This window comes from Pteropus alecto, unplaced genomic scaffold (genome assembly GCF_000325575.1).
Source record: "Pteropus alecto unplaced genomic scaffold, ASM32557v1 scaffold206, whole genome shotgun sequence".
Classification (NCBI taxonomy): Eukaryota; Metazoa; Chordata; class Mammalia; order Chiroptera; family Pteropodidae; genus Pteropus; species Pteropus alecto.
The window spans coordinates 4,756,537-4,762,460 of record NW_006438906.1 but is presented as its reverse complement, the minus strand read 5'-3'; positions in this window follow the sequence as shown (position 1 = coordinate 4,762,460).

Below are 5,924 nucleotides of genomic sequence, written 5' to 3'. Positions count from 1 at the left end.
AAATAAATTTATTATTTACTATAAGAAGTCTAGTATTACTAACTTGAATTTGAAAAATGACTTACATGAATATGGAATTGCTATGAAGGGCTATTTTGTACTTTTACAAATAATTGTTTTTAAAACACCCTCTTGCACTAGACCAAAAAAAATTATTTGCAAATAATGATTTCTACTGAATGGGTTTTCCACTCTCATAATTTGTACATCATTTGCACTATTGTGTCTAAAGAAAAAGGATTTGGGGCAGCAAAAGTAAACCAGTTCAATTACTATATAAATTGTACAGACTAAATGCAGCAGTCTCTTCATAAACTTTGCTTTAGGGTGGCTCCTTTGTCAAATGAGTCACCTTCCTATCCTCATTTCCAGCCATCCCTTACACCCAGTACTAATTCAGTCATTCAGCAGGTAACTTCTTTGGAGTCCCCAGTGTACTAAGCCTGTTACTCAACTGCTTGTAGTTCCCTGACTATATGATGTTGTCTCTCACTTCTTAGCCTTTACAGTGGGTTTTCTTGATCTAAAATGCTATTCCTCTTATTTCTATACCTTCTGAAAGCCAACTTTTCTTGGAGAAGCCTTCCCTTATCCCTGAAAGTTAAATGGCCTTCCTCAATATTGCCACAGTACCCTCCATATTTTTACCAGGGCCATTATATATCTTCTTTTACATCATGAGCCCCATTAAAACAGAAATCTGACCTATTTTTACTCACTGGTATGTCACTTCATTGCCAGGCTCACTGTATGCTTTCAAATGGTCAAAGTGTTATTATCTGTCTTTCTTCAACATACTATATTCTTGGTGGATGGGTCTTTTACTTATTAAACTTTTTTTCCTTTAGCATTTAGCACTTAAGACCTAACACACAGAAATTTGTTGAATAAAATAGCTTTCTCTGCATTACCATTAATCTTTAAAATACATAGCATTGAGAAATATAGAGAAAGTATCCTCAATACAGAGAGATAGAGTTCTGAGGATTGTTCATTTGTGTTTAACTTAAATAGGAAAAAAAATACATGTGAAAGACCTGAGACTGTAGACTACAGATGCCAAATTATGTAGCTGTGCTTTATGCTCTTACCACCCTTAACCTAGAAATAAGAAAAATAGAAATTATTCTTGAAGGAATAATCTTAAAATAACCAGCTAAAAATGTATCAACAGCGACAAAAATTGTAATTTCTGCTCATTAAGTAAGCTTGTATGGGTAAACATTACCTAAGTTCCTTGATTCATGGTATAGTGTATTCTAACTCAAATTTGCCATCCACCAAAAAATAAACTGTGATCAACATATAAAAATTAGTTTCTATACACTATCAATGAATATGAAAATGAAACTACAAAAACAAGTCCACTGACAATAGTATCTAAAGGAATAGAATATTTAGGCATAAATTTAATCAAAGAAGCATAAAGACTATACACTGAAAATTAAAAATCATGGTTAAAAGAAATTAAAGAAGATCTAAATAAATGGAAAGACAAGTCTATGTTCAGTGATTGGAAGACTTAATGTTGCTAGGATGACAATACACTCGAAATGGAGTTACAGATTCAGTGCAATTCCTCTCAAATTTCCAACAGTTTATTTTGCAGAAATGGATAAGCTGTTGCTAAAACTCATATGGAAATGTAAGGAACCCTAAATACCAAAACAAAATTGAAAAAGAATAAAACTGGCAGACTGATACTTACCAACTTCAAAATTTTCTACAAAGCTACAGTAATCAAGACTGTGTGGTACTGGCATAAGGACAGACATAAGCCAATGGAATAGAATCAAGAGTCCAAAAACAAACCCAAACATATATGGTCAAGTAGTTTTCAACAAGGGTGCTAAAACAATAAGGAAAAGGTTTTTTTTTCAACACATAGTGCTGGGACAACTGGATATCCACATGCAAAAGAATGAAGTTAAACTCCTACACCTCACATCATATACAAAAATTAATCCAAGATATAAACGTTAAGAGCTAAAACTATAAAGTTCTTAGAAGAAAACATAGATGTAAACCTGCATGTTTTTTGATTAAGCAATGGTTTCTTAGATATGACAACTAAAGCACAACCAACCAAAAGAAAAAAATAAATTAGATTTCATCAAAAGTAAAAACTTTTGCAATGCAAACGACACCATCAAAAAAGTGAAACAACAAACCACAAAATGGGAGAAAATATTTGCAAATCATGTATCTGATAAGGGACTTGTATCTGAAATATGTAAAGAACTCTTACAACTCAACTTTGACCTGGGCAATTAAACTGACATAATCAGGTCTTTATATATAGTTTCCCTTCCTATGAGAGAGAGTGAACTTTGTAATAAACCTTACTAAGAGGCCCTCAGTACCACTGAAAGTAGTAACTCTTCCAAGAAAACTTTGTTAGTATTCTTCCCTTCTGATCTATTTGTTCACAATCCAGTAGAATGCTTAGGATTGTACGTTCCATTACTCTTACAGTTTTGCCTTCTCTTTGATTACTTGGCTGCACAGGTCATGAGTGCTTTGATCTACATAGAGACAAATTATTCCTTAACATTGTCAGATAATTGCAAACTAAGGGGAGCGAGCTTGCCTCAGAATGCTTTTAAAGGAAAGACCACCACGGTAATGTCAGATTTAATTCTAATATGCTTCTTGTATACAGTAGCTGAGAGAATCAAATACCAAACAAAGACTGACTTTGCTATTAAGTTGATCATATAACTATACATGTACCAAAAATTAACTTACTGTTTTACCGTTTCCTTGAGGAAAATCTAGTTTTAAATAACTTTGTGATTACCTAATGGAAACCATTCTTCTCAGTTTTAAGAAAATTTGTTTTCTAGCCAGAGTTAACCAATAACTCACAGATGTAATTGTTACTAAGGAAATAAATAACAAATAGGCAAAAACTGGTGGTTAAAAACCCAGTAAAAGTATATTCTTTCATTTATAAATCAAAGAAATAGTCATGAAGTACTTCTTATGCCTCTAAAAATAGACTCAGCCAAGTCTTTGAAATATTTTCTTGTGAGAATAGTGTTCAAATGAAACTTCTCAGAGAATACTGTTATTTCTACTGTTGCTGACATATATAAGTAAAACTCTGAGGATTTGTTTTAAAAAGTTTTATGATATGTGCCAACCACATGCCAAAAAGTTATCCCACTTTGATATCCAACTCTATGAAAAACCTAGTTACAATTCCATCATAAACATATATGATACTTCAGTTTTCAAAGTGCTTTCACATATTTATTTGATAAAGCACCAGGCTGTTTACCATATAGTAAAAATAGCAGCTCCTCCACCCCAATTTATTAAATAATTACTTTGAGTTACATTTGAAAAATAAGATTTTGATGTCAAATACAAGGGAGTGATTCATAACTTGTTTTTTTTTTCCCAGAGAAAAGTCTGGGGTAAAAAGTCTGGTATTTTAGAAAATATCATTATTTAATGTATTTATTCCATTAATAAGATTATAACCTGGGTCATTCTGGTCATGTTCTAGTCATGTCTTACAACCAGTGACACCTGGTATAGCTGGGAAATTGTCTAGTAAAACTAATAGGCTTAGTTCCAGGCTTCGAATGGAATAATTCAGAGGCTGCCCAATGCTAACCCCTACCCCCAGGTAATGAGAATTTCAAAAAGAGATTGGCTCCTCAGTATAAAAATGCCTTGCCATGTTCCCACTCTTCCCATCTAGAAAAGAGAAATCATGCTAGAAAATAAGAAAACTTTGATACTTTTTATACTTATAAATGATCAGAATTATACATCAATTGAATTGAGATTAACTCCTCACTCCTTTTCAAGGTGGATAGTGAAATACCACTGCAGGCCACAAACAAAAATGAATAGCATCAATTCAGCCTCTCAAGGCAGACCAGTAGCTGCTGGTTTGTAATCATGAATGGAAGTCTTTTATCCAGGTTTTTCGGTAGAAATATTCAGGAATACTCTAGCAGAGAGAAAAATTAAGCAAAATGGTTAAGTATTGTTTATAAAGATAAAACCTGTCAGTTAATGCCTACAATGTTTGTTTTGGCATGCTATTTGTGGTCTTCAATGGTAAAATAAGTCCTATTTGGTTTATGTTATGGCTGTTGGAATTTATCCAATACTACTGTTTCTTATAATTCTATTGAATGGCTCCACAATTTCTGTTCGAATTCTGTCTAGAGCAACTTCTTTTCATGTAATCCTGAATTAATAGTAATCATAGGAAACCAGTATAAAAACTGGGGTGTATACTTTCAAATGGCAAAATCAGTACTAACTAGTATTCTTTAGGGTTTAGAGACAGCCGAAGATCGAAGTTGTTTCAGTGCTGTTGCCAGAGAAATATATTCACTCAAAATATCTCTGAAAATTCTTTGCTGACTATGGAATACTTTAAAATAAACATCTTTATCTCCTGTTCTTATCGCAGCAATTTGAATCCTGGAACATTGTGGGGAATGAGGGGTAAGTAAAGCTATAATTTGGCTGTAATTTGTTGTTAGTACTTGGAGAGGGGGTCGGGGTCAGAGAAATGGTTTTTTTAAAAGGCCCTTCAGATTAAATAATTCTAATGTTTATCACTTTGGACTTGAAAAATTATACCTTGCTTCGTCTATACTGTAATGTTTGAAAACACAGTAATACCGTATATGAATATTATTTCAAAATATATTTTTGTTATGCTTTAATTACACAAGTATTAACTAATGAATATAGTTTTAAATTTCTAACAATCCTACGTATAAATTTTTTAATGTTTAGTTTTCTACTCTTTTGTTGTAAGTAGTTTTGTTCCTTGGCATATAAGGATCTTGCTCATTATAACAAAGTTTGTGAGATTGTTGTATTTTTCTTTTAAAGTACCATAGAGATAACTAATTCAGTAGATGTGTGTGTGAGAATTTGCCAGTAGAACATAATACCTAAGTCTAAGTCAATATATTTGGGTTCGGTTAAGTTACACTGCTAACATTTCATATAGTGGCAATTGTTAATTTATTGTGGAAATCCCTAGAAAATATAAAAAGAGAAAAGAACTATGTAGAATATCAAAAGCCAGTATCATAACATCAAGTTTTCTTGAGCTTTCTAGAACTTTTCGTTCTAATTACCTCCACGTTGGGATGAACATGAAGGCCGTTATAAAAATCAAACACCATTCCAATATGTGGTACCATGTATGAACTGCATTCCAAGAGCAAGGAATGGAAGTAGTCACCCCTAGAACCAAGAATAAGGGGTGCATTGTTTGTAGAGAATTTAAAAGCAATAAAACTTATGAAAAATCATCTGCTTTTTATTTTCAGCATGAAGGTAAACAATGACAGTGATAGAATACTCCTCTCCATTGGGCAGATTCTCCTACTACCTCACCCTTTGAACACTACTGCCCATGTTAGCTCAAAAATACTACATATCCAATGCATTTGAAATATTTATTGTAGAAGGATCTCATTTCCACCTTTATTTTCAATTTTTTAAAGTATAAATGTTTTAAAGTATAAATGTAGAAGAATGTGTTAATGAAGGCAGCTCATAGCCTGTTATAACTTTAAATGTAAAATATACATAATGAATATTTTTTAAAATTCCAGTGAAATTCATAGAGGACTTGTGGACATGAGCTTACAGACATTGTAGTCATTGAGCTTTCATATGTTGATAATCCAGTGTTTTAAAAAGTCACAAGTATGTTACTAAAGAAATAACTGAAAGAGCAAAACATGTCACATTTGCATTTAATGCATGAGAATTTATGTTGACTATAGAACCAAACTCCTACTAAGGATTTAATTCCTTAGCAATTCATTCTAAAACTTAGTATTAGACCTTTATATGTATATATACATATATATATATATACATGCATATATACATATATAAATATGTATAGATAAAAGAAACCCATTCTTAAA